This window comes from Erinaceus europaeus, chromosome 8, assembly GCF_950295315.1.
Source record: "Erinaceus europaeus chromosome 8, mEriEur2.1, whole genome shotgun sequence".
In the NCBI taxonomy this organism is placed as follows: Eukaryota; Metazoa; Chordata; class Mammalia; order Eulipotyphla; family Erinaceidae; genus Erinaceus; species Erinaceus europaeus.
Genome location: NC_080169.1, coordinates 89954179 through 89974373, shown reverse-complemented (window position 1 = coordinate 89974373; position 20195 = coordinate 89954179).

The window sequence follows — 20195 nt, the reverse complement described above, 5'->3', positions numbered from 1 at the left end:
TCCGACTGTGGCTTTCTTCTTTTCCTCAACATTCTTAACATGCAACTCACTCACCATGCAGTGCTGTTGCTCAATTTTTTTTACCTGCCCTGAACACCTCAAATTTCAAGTCTCCATCCTCCTCAAATCAATGGCTTTTATAAATTGCCCTTTTAAGCAGAGGAAGCTGATTTATTGAAAATGTAATGTAGGGGGGTAATCTACTGAGAAATTAACTTATGTTTTATTTCTAAGTTGTTGGGGGTATTATCTCAGTTCCAAGAATGCAACAAGAAATTAATGTTAAGAACTAAACTTTGCTTATACCAAGGAGTAGGTCACAGATTCTTTTGGGTTTTGGAACAAGGAAAATTTTAAATCTAAGATTGGTTAAATGTGAATAATTAATCAACTCCTGATTTCAAGGTTTTTGCATGGTATACTTGGTTATAAAGTAACTTTCAACGGACAAGAATAAAGGTTGTTATTACTATCAAAGCAGAATGACCAAACCTGTGTGTAGTCACATAAATATGTGTGAGTTCTCTTGTAAAAATCAATAATCAACACTGAAAGTCCTATCATGTATGTATCTATAGGAAAAAGTTAGGTAGCTGAGGTAAAATGAATTTAAACATGTGCACAATAAATATCACCTGCATGGATGTTTAAAAAATTATTTTACCTGAGCTGACAAAATAATTCACCAGTGTAGTGTGCCTACTTTGTCATGCACATGACTTAGGTTCCAGTCTAACCACCATCACTTTGGAGGATAGGGTGATTTTGTGCTATGGCATCATTCACTGTTTATGTCACTCTACTTCTACCTGAAAAAGTCAGACCTGAGCAGTTAAGCCCCAGGGAAAACAACAAAAAATAATTTTTAAAAATCATCTCATATGCTGCTTATAAATATTATCTCCACAAATAACACCAAATAGGAAGAGGAAATGATACTAAAAAATTACCATAGCATTATAGTCTTCTGATGATGTAAAATGGGTAGAAAGCTATTTCCATGTTAAAGCCATGGATAGATTTATGTACTCTATTTCTTTTATATCTAAGCTCTGAATTTTATTTAAATTAAAACATGTGATAATAGATCAAGATTTAGAGGTAAAGACAAAATCATATTTCTTTTCATGAAGATATAGAAAATGAGAGGGTCCAACCTCCCTTTGGAGGATGGAACATTCTCTACCATTGTTGATCCAAGTTGAGGGCAAGGTTATATGGGGGTCCACAAAGAGGTCTATTGGGCTGTTGCTGATAGAGATGACCAGTAACAACAGAGAAAGGGATTTATGTGAGGTCTAGGCTCATCATGTCTGTTTGGGAATCTCAGGACTCCCTGACTAGGGCCCCAGCTGATGGGGTGGCCTGATAGTGACTAAAGAGTCATCATCATTAAACCATTCCAGTCTCTTGCCCTTAATTAGCTTTGCAGTCCTTGCTTTCATAAGGCTAGCTTTGGAGTGAGTGAGGGAAGTGTAATAGGTAGTAGGAGAGGAGAGTATCTAAGTCAAAGAAGACACTATTTCATTATGAACTTCATTCTGACTCACTGCAGACTATCATGTACTTGTGCTTTCAGGTATATATTTTGCCCTAATTTATTGATACATGTGAACATATGCTCTATCTCATGGGACCTGGTCTTATTTGTTTTTGATCTACCCATTTTTTTGATTTATGTGTTTCTTTTTTTTAATGCTCTATTGTTCCTCAGTTGTTGTGTCTTGAGTACAAGCAACACTGTACTAAATACCTTTATGACTATTGCACTCACCAACCTCAGGAATTACAATAGCAACTGAAGCAAGTATTGAAGCAGTTTAATCACTACCAGTTAGCCAAACAATGTCTCCAGTCCATGAAAAAATAGTAACCAAATCCCAGTGAAGAAGAAAGAGAAAAGAAAGAAAAGGGATAGCAAGAATAGACAGTTATGCAAATCTACTATCCACTGTATATTCTAGGGATAACAAGAGGGGAAAGGGAAGTAGAGCAGAGATACACACATAGAGAGTCCACTCTGAGTCAGATATCTTCCCCAAAATAATTCACAAATTCAGAAAGGCAAAGAAGAAGGAAGAAGTATATGACAAAATAAATAAATAAAAGAAACAAGAGAGAGAAAAGAGAAAATATAAGAAAAAGAGCTGTAATTAAAGAGCAGTGAAAGGAAAGGTTTTTGATTACTTTATTTTTAATTTAATTCAATTTTTTTAATTAGCTAGGAGGAGAAGGAAGGTGAGAGTCTGTAGAGGAGGTAGGAGTAACGAGACAAGTTCCTCCCACAATAGATAAGATGCCCAGTACCCTAGCAATGAAAGATACCCTAAGAGTTAATTCCGATCAACCTAAAGGGGGGGGGGGAGATATATGCCTTTATAATATTAATAATAAAATAGAGCAGGGTAAAAAAAAAACCCTGTCCCAGATTACCTCAAACCTCGTGAGCAGAGACAGCTGATTGTTAAGAAAGAAAAAAAAAACCCTCAGGACTAGACAAGGATAGCTGAAATAGACAGCTATGCAAATCTACTATCCACTGTATATTCTAGGGGTAGCTAAAGGAGGAAGGGAAGTTGAGCAGAGATACTCGCAGTGAGAGTCCACTCTGAGTCAGAATTCTTCCCCCAAATAATTCCCAAACGTCTATCAGTGAATTCAGTGAAAGCCCACTGTTTGGTGGTGTGGGGTATGGGGCCTGTGGCTTTGGAAGCTGTAGGATTAAGGAAGAAAGGATGACAAGAATGAGAAAAAGAAAAAAAAAGAAAGAGAGAGAGAAAAAAGAAAAAGATAAGAAAGAGAACAGTAATACAAGAGCGGTGAAAGGAAAGAGTTATTTATTTATTTATTTTTAATTATTTAATTAGCTATGCAGGGTGGGGTGGGGAGGTTGGCTACTTAGAAAGAAAAAAGGCCAGAGATTTCAGAAGGGAATAGACTTAGAATGAATGATACTCCCTGGTGGGACAGGAATCTTGGTAAAGAAAGAAGCTCAGCAGGGGAGACTACTAGGAGCTGCTCCCCAAGGACTGGTTATGGGGGTGGGAGTGGGGGAGGAGGTATGCTTTGGGATTAATAATTTAAAAGAAAAAAATGTTTTTCCTTTTTTTTTCTACTCTATTTTTTAACCCAAATTAAGTTATAGTCACCTCCTTGGTGTTACCTCTAGGACCCCTTATTGACTGGCCTACTAAAGACAGAAAATCCTACCGTTTCCAGAAGATGTGGTCAGAGCTCAAGCCACTAGCAGCTTCTCAGTCTGCCATCTTCTGGGAACCCCCCGGGAGCTGGTCTATATCTAGGTTTTGGAACTTGGTTAGGTAATGAACCTCCTGAAATGGAATTTGAAAATCCTATGAAAGGAAAGGTCTCACCTAGCTAATGAGGTTGACGGATTGACATTCCATGCCTGACATCTCTGGACACAGTCTAAAGTGAAGCATGCTGAGGTGGTACTCATTGTGTTGATTAGGTTGGGATAAGCAGATGCAATATCATTTGGTATGGATTGAGAGAAGCATGCAAGAAAGTAAGCCCCACCCTAGAGGTGCCAGGACTGGGGGAAGTTTAGGCTTTACAGAGGAAGTGGGAGGATCCTGCTGTCTTAGGGTTTAAGAAGGCAATAGATAGTTGTTGCTATAATGACATTATTTGACAATTGGGTTAACATTGAAAATCCCTTTGTTAGAATTTTTTTAGTTATTATTGTTGTTGGATAGGACATGAGAAATGGAGAGAGGAAGGGAAGACAGATGGGGGAGAGAAAGACAGACACCTGCAGACCAGCTTCACCTCTTGTGAAGCAACTTCCCTGCAGGTGGGGAGTCACAGGCTCGAACCGACATCCTTATACCGGTCCTTGTGCATTATGCCACCTGTGCTTAACCCACTGTTCTACAGCCTGACTCCTTGTTAAGATTTTCTGTATCGTATACAACATCACCATAATTTATGTCCTTTGGCATTATTTATATATAGCTGTGCCACCAGTTGGTTCTATTCTCCCTGGTCTAAGCTTTTAAGAGAGCCAACATATCAAAGAATCAGCCTAAGTATTATAAAGACTAAATCTGTGCACTGAAAAGTTTGAGACATTCAATCAATTTTTCCCCTTTCATATTAATTAAATAGTGATTTAATGCTACACCTAAGGAAGATGGGTCCAGATACTGGGGTAGCTTAGAATGTTCCTACTCATGACCACAGAATGTGAGCTCAGACCTACAGGAATGAAGAGGTCACATAGGCTCCTAAACTGAATATGGACCCCATATCAGATCACATCAAATTTATGGAGTTTACAGTATACAATATTTATACACCTTTCCCTTATTTGGGAACTACTCTCTTCCCTGATCCAGCTTTCTGATCCTTTTTCCAGCCATGACATCATCTTCCCAGACAATAACTTGGATCCACTGTTTATCAGATTCCAGGCTCAGGGGGACAAAAAAACAAGAAAAAAAAACTTGTATAGCCACAGGTACTTTTGACTATAACTAAAATAGGCCTACCAGCTATCTACAAAATGGAGTACCCCCCAAATGTTTGTCTGCACTATTCCAGCCTTTAGGTTCATGATTTGATTAGTCAACAGTTTGTTTGGCTTTATATGTTAACTCTTTTTTCAGCCACAAGGTTCCAGATGCTACCAGGATGCCAAAGAGACTTTCCTGGACAGACAACCCCACCAATGTGTCCTGGAGCTCCCATTCCCCAGAACCCTGCCCCATTAGGGAAAGAGAGAGACAGGCTGGGAGTATGGATTGGTCTGCCAATGCCCATGTTCAGTGGGGAAGCAATTACAGAAATCAGACCTTCCACCTTCTGCATCCCACAATGACCTTGGGTCCATACTCCCAGAGGGTTAAAGAATAGGAAAGCTATCAAGGGAGGGGATGGGATATGGAGTTCTGGTGGTGGGAATTGTGTGGAGTTATACCCCTCTTGCCCTATGGTTTAGTCAATGTTTCCTTTTTATAAATAAGAAGAAGAAGGAGGAGGAGGAGGAGGAGAAAATGAGAGGGTCAATAACAGGGAGAAATGAATTTTCACTCTGTCCTAAATCATTTAAATTAGACAAATAAAATGGTATTTAGATAAACTTAATGAACTTTAAAAATTCCATGATATAGAACCAGGTAATATAAGAATATAGGTATCATGTTTGTACTGACTCTAGGCTTATTCTGTTAAATTTCACAACTTTTGTTGTTTTTCTTCAAAGGATATGATGATGTATTAAGAGCACTGCCTGCTAGGGATTGTGCACCCAGTTAAGTGCGCATATTACCATATGACAGACTCAGGTTCAAGCCCCTGGTCCCCACTAGCAGGAGGGGGGGCTCTTCATAAGCAGTGAAGCAGGTCTGCAAGTGTATATCTCTCTACTCTTACAATTTCTCTATCCTATCAAGTATAAGGGGAAAAAGGGGGATAGTGATTTCTGGGAGCAGTAGATTTGAAGTGCCATCACTCAGCCCACCTGACAATCCTCACGGCAATAAACAAACAAATAAATAATAGGACATTGCTTGTAATTAATAAAATGAAGGGCAAGAGAAGAAGTGTTTGCTAAACCTTACAATAACTGAAGAGTCTTAGAAATCTTTGATCATAAAAGCTATGAGAGAAATGATTATTTTAAGTAGCTCCTAGAGTTAAAAAAATGCATGTGTTTCTTGGCTCTTTACCTGAAATAAAAGTATAATCTTGACACATAATAATGTGCCATATATATGACATAATAATGGTCAATATAAACATATTGTTTTAAATTGACCTATTATGAATACAAGCTGATGGTAGTAATCATAAATACCTTTCTCAATAGATTGATCAGTATTCTACATGGAGAGTTATACTGTCCTCAGAGGAGAAGACCATATTTACAAACTGTCCCCACTTTTATCCTCTAGTCAAAAACTTTTAAGATACAGAAACCTGTTTCTGGGAGTCGGGCGGTAGCACAGCAGGTTAAGCACATGTGGCCTGAAGAGCAAGGATCGGCATAAGTATCCTATTTCAAGCCCCGGCTCCCCATCTGCAGAAGAGTTGCTTCACAAGTGGGGAAGCAGGTCTGCAGGTGTCTCTCTTTCTTCCCCTCTCTCTATCTTCCCCTCCTCTCTTCATTTCTCTCTGTCCTATCTAACAATGATGACATCACAAACAACAACAATAATAACTACAACAACAATAAAAAAAGAAACCTGTTTCTACATTAAGCATTTTTCTTAATAGAGGAAAATACCATATTTAACACAATGTCCATACTTTTATCCTCTGGTTAATTAATTACAAAACTTAGATAAGACTTCAACCTACATAAGCTGAACTTGAAGATATCCTTTAAGATAATTTCATTAATGAAGAAAGGATGACTAGAATACCTCAGAAAAGATCGATAGAGAAAATGCACAATGGTAGCTTTAATAGAGAGGCCCTATGTATTAGATTTGCTGATGATGTTGACCCCCTATATATTTTTTCTGTTTTTTTAATTCATTTAAAAAAAGGGGCTCATATTCAGCTTTGGAGCCTATGTGACCACTACATCCCTATAGATCTGAGCTCACATTCTGTGGTCATGAGTAGGAACATTCCAAGCTGCCCTAATATCATGACCCATCTTCCTCAGGTGTAGCATAGTGTATGTTGTGCAACCTCCCTTCAGAGGATGGAACATTCTCTACCATTGTTAATCCAAGTTGAGGGCAAGGTCCTATGGGAGCCCACAAAGGTTTTTATTTTGTTTTTTCTGATAGAGATGAGCAAAGCGAGAAGGAGTTATTTGAGGTTTAAGCCCAACATGTCTGCTTGGGAATCTCATGACTCTCTGAATAGGGCAACGAATGATGGGATGGCCTGATAGTGACTAAAGAGTCATCATTAAAGTATGCCAGTCTCTTGTCCTTATTCAGCTTTTGCAATCCTTGCTTTGATGAGGTTAGCTTTGGAGTGAGTGAGATGACTATAATAGGAAGTAGGTGAGTAGGGTATCTAAGTCTAATTAGATACTATTTCATTAGGAACTTTATACTGACTCACTGCAGACTATTGTGTACTTTTGCTTTCAGGTATATATTTTGCCCTCATTCATGGATACATGTGAACATATGCTCTATCTCATGGGACCTGGTCTATATCTAGGTTTTGTGACTTTGTTAGGAAGTGAACCACCTGGAATGAAATTAGAGAATACTATGAAAGGAAAGGTCTCATCGGAGTAATGAGGGTGAAGTGCTGACATTCCACGCCTGACGTCTGGACATAGTCTGAAGCGAAGCATGCTGAGTTGGTACTCATTGCGTTGATTAGGTTGGGATCAATGGATTTTTTTAATCAGGAAAATGAAAAGACATGCACCGGAGAAGTAAATGGGCCACTTGGGAAAATGGAAATGTTACGGGAAGATAATCACAGGGTTCTGAACCCCAGTTCTACTGGGGCTCACAACTTTTGTGACCAGGAACAATTGATTTTATACCATTACCTAAAATGAAGAGAATCTGGAGAACTCTTGAGGAAGTAAAACACTATTTCTCTTATGTTAAAGGGATGAGGAAGAAGGAAGGATGTTCAGAAATTGCAAAAGGTGTAGGTGTGGCTTACAAAGGAAGTAAAGACAGGTCCTTAGAAGTAAATAAAAATGTCACAACAAGATAAACACAGACTTAAAATGAAAGGATGGAAAACTATCATACAGGCTAACGGACCACAAAAAAGGGCAGGAACAGCCATTCTCATCTCAGACACAATAGATTTTAAATTAAATAAAGTAATAAAAGATAGGCAAGGACATTACATAATGATTAGAGGATCAATCAGCCTAGAAGACTTAACAATCATTAACATCTATGCACCCAATGAGGGACCATCTAAATACGTCAAGCACCTACTGAAAGAATTTCAAAAATACATCAATAGTAATACAATAATAGTGGGAGACTTCAATACCCCACTCTCACACTTAGACAGATCAACAAAGCAGAGAACCAACAAAAATACAAGAGAATTGAATGAAGAGATTGACAGACTAGACCTCTTGGACATTTTCAGAGGCCTTCCCCCCAAAAACCTGGAATACACCTTCTTTTCAAATCCACATAACACATACTCAAGGATAGACCACATGTTAGGCCACAAAGACAACATCAATAAATTCAAGAACATTGAAATCATCCCAAGTATCTTCTAAGACCACAGTGGAGTAAAACTAACATTTAGCAACAAACAGACAATTATTGAAAGTCACAGAATTTGGAAACTAAACAACATCCTCCTTAAGAACCACTGGGTCAGAGATTCACTCAAGCAGGAAATTCAAATGTTCCGGGAAACGAATGAAAATGAAGACACAACCTATCAAAATATTTGGGACACAGCTAAAGCAGCATTGAGAGGGAAACTTATAGCCATACAATCACATATTAAACACCAAGAAGAAGCTCAAATGAACGACCTTACTGCACACCTCAAGAACTTAGAGGAAGAGGAACAAAGGAACCCTAAAGCATCCAGAAGGACAGAAATCACTAAAGTTAGAGCAGAAATAAACAACATTGAAAATAAAAGAACCATACAAAAGGTCAATGAAGCCAAATGTTGGTTCTTTGAAAGATTAAACAAAAGTGACAAACCCCTAGCCAGACTCACAAACAAAAAAGAGAGAAGACTCAAATTAATAGAATTGTAAACGATGGGGGAGATATCACAACTGACACCACAGAAATCCAGAGAATCCTGCGAAACTTCTATAAAGTTTCTATAAAGCCACCAATCTAGAGAATCTGGAAGAATTGGAAAAATTCCTAGAAGCATATGCCCTTCCAAAACAGAACCAAGAAGAACTACAAAATCTAAATGCACCAATCACAGACAAAGAAGTTGAAACCGTTATTAAGAACCTTCCCAACAACAAAAGTCCTGGACCAGATGGCTTCACAAATGAATTCTACAAAACTTTCAGGAAACAGTTAATACCCATACTTCTTAAGCTTTTCCATAATATTGAAGAAACAGGAATACTCCCTTCCACCTTCTATGAAGCCAACATCACCCTGATACCAAAAGCTGATAGGGACAGAATAAAAAAGGAAAACTACAGACCAATTCTTCTTCTTCTAGCATTTGCCCTTCTTCCGTAGCCAGTCAACAACGTCAGGTTGAGCCTGATGTAAAGTTTCAAGACCTCCTTTGAATCTGGAGAGGTGGCAGTCGTTGACTATGTGGTTCATAGTCTGTCTGTAGCCGCAGGGGCAGTTCAGGTCATCTCTGGCTCCCCAGCGATGGAACATAGCGGCGCACTGGCCATGGCCTGTTCGATAGTGATTGAAGAGGTCCCAATCATAACGTGCTAGGTCAAAGCCGGGTTGACGCTTACAGAGGTTTGTGATGAGGTGTTTGTTCTTTACCTCAGCTGACTGCCAGCTCTGTTTCCAAGAGACTGGAACAGAGAAGTTCAGTGTAGGCATAGGGGACCAGATTGGGTGACAAGACGTCAAGCATTGGACAGGGTGTACGAAGATATCTGCGTATATTGGCAGGTCCAGTCGAGCGTAGATGTGGGAAATGAACTTAGATGATGCCGCATCCCGACGAATATCCGGTGGGGCGATGTTGATAAGAACTGGCAGCCATGGAACCGGGGTGGAACGGATGGTTCCAGAAATAATCCTCATGGAGGAATATAATTTGGAATCGACCAAGTGGACATGGGGGCTAAGGAACCATACTGAGGCACAGTATTCTGCAGTGTAATAGCATAATGCCAGAGATGATGACCGTAGTGTGGAAGCGCTCGCGCCCCATGAGGAGCTGGCCAGTCTTGCAATGATGTTATTCCTCGCACCCACCTTTGCTGCAGTTATTATGAGATGTTCGTGAAATGACAGAGTGTGATCAAGAGTAAAGCCAAGATAGACTGGCTGGGCTTCATGCCGGATTCTCGTATCGCCAAGCTGCACATTAACTCATGCGAGGCCGAGGCATGGTGTAGATGGAAAACAGATGATACCATTTTTGCAGTGCTAGGGATTAGTCGCCATTTTTTACAGTAATCAGATATCAATACCTCTGATGAACATAGATGCCAAAATATTAAACAAGATCTTGGCCAACCGGATACAGCAACTTATCAAAAAGATTGTTCATCACGACCATGTGGGATTCATCCCAGGAATGCAAGGCTGGTTCAACATCTGTAAGTCAATCAATGTCATTCACCACATCAATAAAAGCAAAGCCAAAAACCACATGATTATCTCAATAGATGCAGAGAAAGCCTTTGACAAAAGCCAGCACCAATTCATGCTCAAAACTCTACAAAATGGGAATAGATGGGAAATTCCTCAAGATAGTGGAGTCTATATATATCAAACCTACAGCCAACATCATACTCAATGGACAGAAGCTGAAAGCATTCCCCCTCAGATCGGGGACCAGACAGGGCTGTCCAGTGTCACCGTTACTCTTCAACATAGTATTAGAAGTTCTTGCCATAGCAATCAGGCAATAGAAAGGAATCAAAGGAATACATATTTGAAGGGAAGAAGTCAAGCTCTCACTATTTGCAGATGATATGATAGTATACATAGAAAAACCTAAAGATTCCAGCAGAAAACTACTGGAAGTTATTAGGCAGTATAGCAAGGTATCAGGCTACAAAGTCAATGTACAAAAATCAGTGGCATTTCTTTATGCAAACACTAATCTGAAGAAGAAGACATCCAGAATGCACTCCCATTTACTGTTGCAGCAAAATCAATCAAATACCTAGGAATAAAGTTGACCAAAGAAGTGAAAGACTTGTATTCTGAAAACTATGAGTCGCTACTCAAGGAAATAGACACTGATACCAAGAAATGGAAAGATATCCCATGCTCATGGACTGGAAGAATAAATATCATCAAAGTTCCACCAAGCTTCTTTAAGAGACTAGAAAAAACACTACAATCATTTATCTGGAACTTGAAAACACCTAGAATTGCCAAAACCATCTTGAGGAAAAGAAACAGAAAAGGAGGCATCACACTCCCAGACCTTCAACTATATTATAAAGCCATCATCATCAAAACAGCATGGTACTGGAACAAAAAATAGGCACACAGACGAGTGGAACAGAATTGAAAGCCCCGAAATAAATCCCCACACATATGGACATCTAATCTTTGATAAGGAGGCCCAAAGCATTAAATGGAAAAAGGGGGCTCTCTTCAATAAATGGTGCTGGGAAAACTGGTTTGTAACATGCAGAAGAATGGAATTGAACCACTTTATCTCACCAGAAACAAAAATCAACTCCAAATGGATCAAAGACCTAGATGTCAGAGTAGAAACAATCAAATACTTAGAGGAAAACATTGGTAAAACAGTTTCCCACCTATACCTCTAGGACATCTTTGATGAATCAAACCCAATTGCAAGGAAGACTAAAGCAGAAACAAACCAATGGGACTACATCAAATTGAAAAGCTTCTGCACATCCAAAGAAACTATTAAACAAAGAGACCCATCACAGAATGGGAAAAGATCTTCACATGCCATACATCAGACAAGAAACTAATCACAAAAATACATAAAGAGCTCAGTAAACTTAGCACCAAAAAAGCAAATGACCCCATCCAAAAATGGGCAGAGGATATGAACAGAACATTCACCTCAGAGGAGATCCAAAAGGCTAACAAACGTATGAAAAACTGCTCTAGGTCACTGACTGTCAGAGAAATGCAAATTAAGACAACACTAAGATACCACCTCACTCCTGTAAGAATGGCATACATCAAAAAGGACAGCAGCAACAAATGCTGGAGAGGTTGTGGGGACAGAGGAACCCTTTTACATTGCTCGTGGGAATGTAAATTGGTCCAGCCTCTGTGGAGAGCAGTCTGGAAAAGTCTCAGAAGGCTAGACATGGACCTTCCATATGATCCAGTAATTCCTCTCCTGGGGTTATACCTCAAGGACTCCATAACACCCAACCAAAACGAGGTGTGTACTCCTATGTTCATAGCAGCACAATTTATAATAGCTAAAATCTGGAAGCATGCCAGGTGCCCAACAACAGATGAGTGGCTGAGAAAGCTGTGGTATATATACACAATGGAATACTATGCAGCTATCAAGAACAATGAACCCACCTTCTCTGACCCATCTTGGACAGAGCTAGAAGGAATTATGTTAAGTGAGCTAAGTCAGAAAGATAAAGATGAGTATGGGATGATCCCACTCATCAACAGAAGTTGAGTAAGAATATCTGAAAGGGAAACTAAAAGCAGGACCTGACCAAATTGTAAGTAGGGCACCAAAGTAAAAACCCTGTGGTGAGGGGTAGACTTGCAGCTTTCTGGTCCAGTTGGGGGTGTGAGTGGGTGGGAGGGATGGGTCATAGTCTTTTGGTGGTGGGTATGGTGTTTATGTACACTCCTAGTAAAATGTAGTCATATAAATCACTAGTTAATTAATACGAGAGGGGAAAATTAATTGTATGTCTCGAAGTTTTTCAAAACACAAACTGAGTCTTTTTAATATATAGGCTGTGTAATTGATATACAGACTCTCTCAAAAGCCTAGACCAAGTATATCAGAAGCAACCAATAGCACAGCTTTATACAAGATACTGGGTACTGTACAGCAAACCCTAACAAAAGGACTTTTCAAAGTTAACCCAATTACCAAATATGTGATGATAACATTAACTATTCATTGTCTTTTTGAATTCAAAGACAGCAGGAACCTCACATCTCCACTATAGAGCCTCTACTTCCCCCAGACCTGGAACCCTTGGATAGGGCCCCCTTTCCCATATGTCTCTCCCAATCCATATCAAATAATATTGCATCTGCGGATCACAACCTAATCAACACAATGATTGCCACCTCAACATGCTGCACTTCAGACTTTGTCCAGAGACTTCACGTTTGGAATGACAACCCTTCAGCTTCATTACTCGTGTGAGACCTTTCCTTTCATAGTATACTCTAATTCCATCTCAGTTGGTTCACTTTCTAACAAAGTCCCAAAACGTAGATATACACCAGTTTCTGTGAGAGAGAGCATATCTTCACACGTATCCGTAAACTACTGAAAGCAGAAGTACATTAGATTTTGCAGTGAGTACCCCCCTAACACTTCCTCTCCACTATTCCAAGCTTTGGGTCCATGATTGCTCAACAATTTGTTTGGCTTCGTATGTTAACTCTGTTTTCAGTCACTAGGTTCCAGATGTCATCAGGAAGCCGGCCAGGCTTCCCTAGACTGAAGACCCCACCATTGTGTCATGGAGCTCTGCTTCCCCAGAGACCCACCCTACTAGGGAAAGAGAGAGTGAGACTGGGAGTATGGACCGACCAGTCAACGCCCATGTTCAGCTTGGAAGCAATTACACAAGACAGACCTTCCACCTTCTGCAACCCACGATGAGCCTGGGTCCATGCTCCCAGAGGGATAGAGAATGGGAAAGCTATCAGGGGAGGGGGTGGGATATGGAGATTGGGTGGTGGGAGTTGTGTGGAATTGTACCCCTCCTACCTTATAGTTTTGTTAATTAATCCTTTCTTAAATAAAAAATAACAAAATAATAATAAAAAAAAGAAAAAGAAAAGAAGTAAATAAAAATGAGCATCACCTTCCACATAGGATCCACCATCTTTGCTTCTTGACCCGGGTGCATCTCTGGTCTCTGGTGCATGACTTTTCATTTTCCTGATATATATATATATATTTACCAGCATTATTGATTATCAAAATTTCCACAGCCCTGAATGAAACTGGAGATTTTCCATTCCAATCAACTATGTCTCCAGTTAGTTCATAGCAGTAAGGTTTCAATTTTACAGTCAACTTGTTATTTACTTGTTGTCATGATATATTATTGTATAACATGTGGTCATTCCAAACAGTTAAATATGATTTAGAATCCCCATTACAATATCTTTAGGTTTTATGTTTATAAAGAATGAGCCTGACACTTACCATTATCCTTAAAGTAGTTATACCCTCAGCATTCTGATTGTGGCTTATATGCAATTAAGAACATACTTAAGGGAACACACAATACTCCATTACTTTGTAAAAAAGAAAACAACATTATAATTATATAATCACTGACGATTACATTCCATCTGTTCAGGGAGCTTATAACATCTCAGTAGTTTTCCATTACAGCATTATGGGTATGGGCTTGGCATGAAGGATCAGGTGCCCTCTCTCATCTCAAGGTTAACACATAGGAATCACAGAATTCATACTCCCACTGAGACTTATTTTTCCTTCATCATAACTTTCCTCATTTAAATGAGTTATTTGATATTCTGGTATCTCTTGCATCTAAGTATTGAATATAATGCTGGAAATGTTCTTCACCATCAGATTTTAGGGGAAATGAAAATCTAGCCAGTATCCTTTAGGTTTATAAGTACAAAAAAATATTTAAGATACAGAGATTTTTATTTATCTTTTAATTTGCTTCTTTCTTTCTTATAGAGATGGGTACAGAGAGGAGACAGAAAGAAATAGACTACAGCAATGAAACTTCCTTCAATTGAGTGGAGGTGGCCTTGAACCTAGATAGCTCCCATGACAAGACATAAGCTATTTTGCCAGCCCAGAGCCTTCTAATTTAATAGCAATATTTAATAACTGGTTGCCTTGACATATGTTCGGCCCAGGTTCAGGCCCAGCACACTAGGGGAATCATTGCTTCTACGGTGTCTCTCCCTTCCTCCAATGCTCTATCTTAGTCTCTCATTTTGTCTACTTCTCTATCAGAAAAATAGGTGGCATGGAACATATGAAAGGTCTTGAGATTTTTAAGAAAATGAAAGGAAATATATGAAAATGTTTCTGATATAAATGCTAATTTTATAAAGAATAGTTATATGTTTATGATATTTTTAAAAATTATTGTTTGGCACTGCAACAAATCAAGTAGTTTCTTAAAAAATAGTTGTATAGGGCTTAGAACCACATAATTATTTTTCCTATTTTGTTACATTAAAATCCATTCACCTATTATGCTTTTTCCATGGGTATTTTACTCATGAATAATTTTGTAATACCCTGCATTAGACATCTGTAAAATACCAGTTCCCTGAGTTATACTTATTTTAATGTTGATTTACTTCATTATATTGTGTATATATTTTAAATTTAAAATTTTGACATCACTAAATATCCTATTAAAACTTTGACTTCATTACAAATCTATGAAACGCTGGTTATGACAGGATTATTCTATTCAGATTTGAGAAAGTGCCTGTAAAATATCTACATCAGGCCCTGTTGCTCCTGGTTAAACACACACATATGCAAGGACACAGTTTCAAGCCCCTGGTCCCCACCTGCAGGAGGAAACTTCACATGTGGTGAAGTAGGGCTTCAGGTGTCGCTCTGTCTCCTTCCATCTTTATCTCCCCCTCCCTTCTTAATTTCTCCCTGTCTCTACTGAATAATAAATAAATAAATTACCCATATCTATACAAGAGAAGTAAACACGTCAATTGTCCTCCAAAAAATAGCACAGCAAGAAAAAAAATGTCGTTATTTCAGGCTGCCATCTGAATGTCTTCTTGAGACAACTGGAATTATTTATTTAACACAAAAATACCTTGTCTAGATTGTAGTTTTGTCACAAAAAATACATTTCAACAACAGCAGCAGCAACAACAACAACAAATCCTGCAAAGGTTGAAATTTAAAAAAGATTAATCTCTTTTTATTTCACATTCTTTAATTTATTAACTTTTAATAGGAGACCAGATCACTGTTAAATGATTTCCACTGTTTTATTTGGTTTTTGTCTTTTTTTTATTTTGTTGTAATCAATTTAGTTCTGGGGGTTCAAGACCTTACACATGTAAGGCATGTATGTACTGCAGTGCTAAACTACTTCCTTGGCCACTGTTTCCACATTAAGTAAAACTAGCTTTTACATTTTACATAGCACAGTTGTGACAATATGACAGATAATAATTTGAAGGTACTCTCTTATTTATTTATACCACGGCACACTGTAATTCATTAGAGCTTTTGCAACATCAGTGCAAATATCAATACTGTGAAAAAAATCAATTACTCTTGGAATATTATTTAACTAGTTTGACCCCCCCCCCAATACAGTTTGACCCTATTAAATAAAAGTATTCTAGAGACCCCTCATCAGGGACTGGAGAAGCTTGTTTTGAATATTCCTGCATTTGATCAATCAATCGCTTTCTTGAGCTCTAGGCCCATATGTTTAATACGCTAAAAACACTACATGCATTGCTATTTTAATAATCATAATTGATTATTGTCATATTTCTTCATTTTTACCACAAGCCATTTGTCTTTCAACTCCTACTGCAGACACTACAGTTATACATGTCAGAAATCAGGAGTTGCTTCAGATTTTTCTCAGATTCTCTCTGCCTAGTTTTAAGTTCAGTCCCTCCCATTTATTAATTTCTTTCCAATGCCACAAATACTTAGTTCAATCTTAAGCCTACAGCACCTTGAAAAGGTATCCTATATTTTTATCCCCTCATCCCTCCCAATCTCCAATTCTCCTGTTCTTACTATTTATCCTTCAACAAAGTTAGCTTATAAAAGTCAAACTTAAATGATGCATTATGAGAGATGTGGGTCTGTGTTACACAGTACTTGTCTGATTCCCTATTTTGCCACTTATAGACTTGGTGAACTTGAAAAGTTATTCAGGATCTCTGTGTTATACTGTTTGCCTTTGTAAAAAAAAAGTGAATTTATTTATCACATGTGGTTGCTAAAACAGAATGAATAACTCATATAATGTTATCTAGATGAATTCACAGACAGTGTTATCACATAGCCTGAATTCTAGCAAGTTGTTAATAAAGGATAAAGGATATTTTTGTCAAGTCTCTCTTTACATTTTTCCAACTTTATTGTCAACATTATCTGACATATGTTTCTCACTTCCATAATCTTAAAGTTAGACATTATTTTTGGTCCTGGGCACATCAGAACATTTAAAATACAATTAATTCATAATAATGACCACTTACTAAATGAAAATTCTTTTTTTCAGAGTTATTCATGAATATATAATTCATATTATTCCTATTTTTAATATTTTCTCCTCTTTATGAGAAAGAGAGAGAATGAGGACCAACCACTGCTCAGTTTTGGCATATGTCAGTGGCAAGGATTGAATACAGATTTTTCTGGGCACTCAAGCATGCAAATCTTACTGTTGAATTCATTTAGCTATCTCCCTGGCACACTAGTTTTATTTTTAAGTCACATCTCAGTTTTTAAAATTTAAATTATTTATTTATTTATTTATTTATCTGATAAAGACAGAGATAAGTCAATAGAGAAAGAGAAAAGAAATAGACACTTGAAGAAGTGGTTTACCATTTGTGAAGCTTCCATCTCCAGGTGGGGACAGGAGTCTTCAACCCAGCTCCTTGCATAGCATGTGAACTCAAACAGGTGAGCCTTTGCCCAGCCTCCTGCATCTAAGTTTTTTAGGTAATAACTAATTATCAGTTTAAAATACTATAGCATATAAACAAATATACAATAATTTTTATGATAGATTAATCTATTAGCAAATTCCCCCCAAGCAGCAAATCCAATGGTACTATTTGGCAAAAGAATAAGTCATAGACCTATAACAGACCTACTAGCTTTTCCCAGAATGGAGATCCCAAAACTCATCTACTATATTCTTGCCTCTAGATCTTTGACTGTTAAACAATTAGTTCTGCTTTATAGCTTAATGGTTTTTCAGACACCAAGTTCCAGATGCTACCACAGTGCCAACTTGACTTCCCAGGCATACAACCTCAACAATGTACCCTGGAACCCCACCTCTCCAGAGCTCTGCCCCACTAGGGAAAGATAGGGACAGTCTGGGAGTATGGATCGATCTGCCAATGCCCATGTTAAGCAGAGAAGCAATTACAGAAACTAGAACTTGCACCTTCTGCACCAATGATCCTGGGTCCATACTCCCAGAGGGATAAAGAATAGATAAATTATCAAGGGAGGGGATGGGGTATGAAGTTCAGGTGGTAGGAATTGTGTGAAATTGTACCCCTCTTATCCTATGGTCTTGTCAATATTCCCATCTTATAAATAAAATTATATATTAAATGCATTTAAAAGATGCCTAAGAGTAAAAGAACTTGCCCATGCCATGTACTGGTAAAGGGCATGAACTGTCTGTAAAATTCACTAAATTATATGTAATATTTGTAAAAAATCCTAACAACATTTTAGGGAGAAGATTATATATTATTCTGTCTTCCCATTCTCAAAAGTGGTTTATAACCACAGTTAAAGAAAATGACAGCCTGCAGTACCAATAGTTGGCAGAGTGCATGAAAGACTGATAGAGATGTAGTTTGTCAACATGCAAACTGTGTGGAACATCTCAAATCATACAATGAAGGCAACTTCCTATAAGTTTTATATTTATCTGAACTTTGGAAGTGAATCATATGAAATCCGCCACTCTGAATCTAATCTTTGAAAAAGAGCCAATAAATATAATCAGTAAATCATAGTGCCAATTTTACTGTTTATTTCTTCACAGTATAGCTTGTTTGTTTTGTCAACACTGCTGTGGAGTTAGCCTATAATCATAACCTTGGATTTGATATGTATATGTATGTGGATGTTTTTCATAATAAACTAATGAGTATGTTTCTAAAAGTACATTTATGACAAATGCATATGCATTATAGATATGCCTTATTAGACAACAAACATGATATAAAAATAACCAAGACAATGTAGTATAGTATAGAATGTGTATAATGGGGAGTTGGTTGGTGGCACAGCAGGTTAACTGCAGGTGGCACAAAGCACAAGGACAGGATGAAGGATCATCCAGTGGTTCATCCCCTTGCTCCCCACCAGTAGGGGAGTCATTTCACAGGCAGTGAAGCAGGTCTGCAGGTATCTGTCTTTCTCTTCCCCTCTCTGCCTTCCCCTCCTCTCTCCATTTCTTTTTTTGCCAGTTTTTTCCATTTTATTCTTTCCATTTTATTTTTTTACTTTTTTATTGGGGAATTAATGTTGTACATTCAACAGTAAGTACAATAGTTTGTACATGCATAACATTTCCCAGTTTCCCATATAAGAATACAACCCCCTTAGGTCCTCTGAATCCTTCTTGGACCTGTATTCTCCCCACCCACCTACCCCAGAGTCCTTTACTTTGGTGTGATACGCCAATTCCAGTTCAGGTTCTACTTCTGTTTTCTTTTCTGATCTTGTTTTTCAACTTCTGCCTGAGAGTGAGATTATCCATATTCATCCTTCTGTTTCTGACTTATTTCACTCAACATGATTTTTTCAAGGTCCATCCAAGATCGGCTGAAAACGGTGAAGTCACCAGCTGAGTAGTATTCCATTGTGTATATATACCACAACTTGCTCAGCCACTCATCTGTTGTTGGACACCTGGGTTGCTTCCAGGTTTTGGCTATTACAAATTGTGCTGCCAAGAACATATGTGTTCTCTCTCCATTTCTTTCTGTTCTATCCAACAACAACATCAGTAACAACAACAAAGACTACAACAATAAAACAATAAGGTCAACAAAAGGGAATAAATAAATAATAATTTTTAAAAAAGAATGTGTATGATGGATTGCATGTAACACCGTCTTCTAAAATTGTATGTCTTCTCTACAGTAGTAGATGCATTTTTATAGTTAATGTAGATAATTCTACAAGCTTTTTACAAAATAGTTTGACTAAAGTTATCACTTCCTACTCATAACTAAATGCACTACATTTCAAAGGGTACATTTCAAAATCTTTATGAAATATATAGTAATGATATACTACCTTAAAATAGTTTACTTCTTTCACCACATTTTTATAGTACTGCAATTTACAAATGGTTTTAACATTTAAATACATATAGTACATCTGGGTTTATATTGTTTAAATCGGTATTTGTCAACTCAAAATATGACTGGAACCACATTTTAAGGCTTAGGAATTAATTTTACTTGCAGTACAAGTTAAAATACCAACATTCACAGGCTATCATGTGAATAGAAAGCTAGCAATAAGTTGAAATTTTCTAAGGAGATGAGGTAGAACTAACACAGACATGTTTTATAGTTAAACATTCTGAAATCAAACACACTGATTAAAATTCAAAGGGCTGCCTTTAAATCTGCTAATGAAACAGTCATCACACTGAAATAATCATT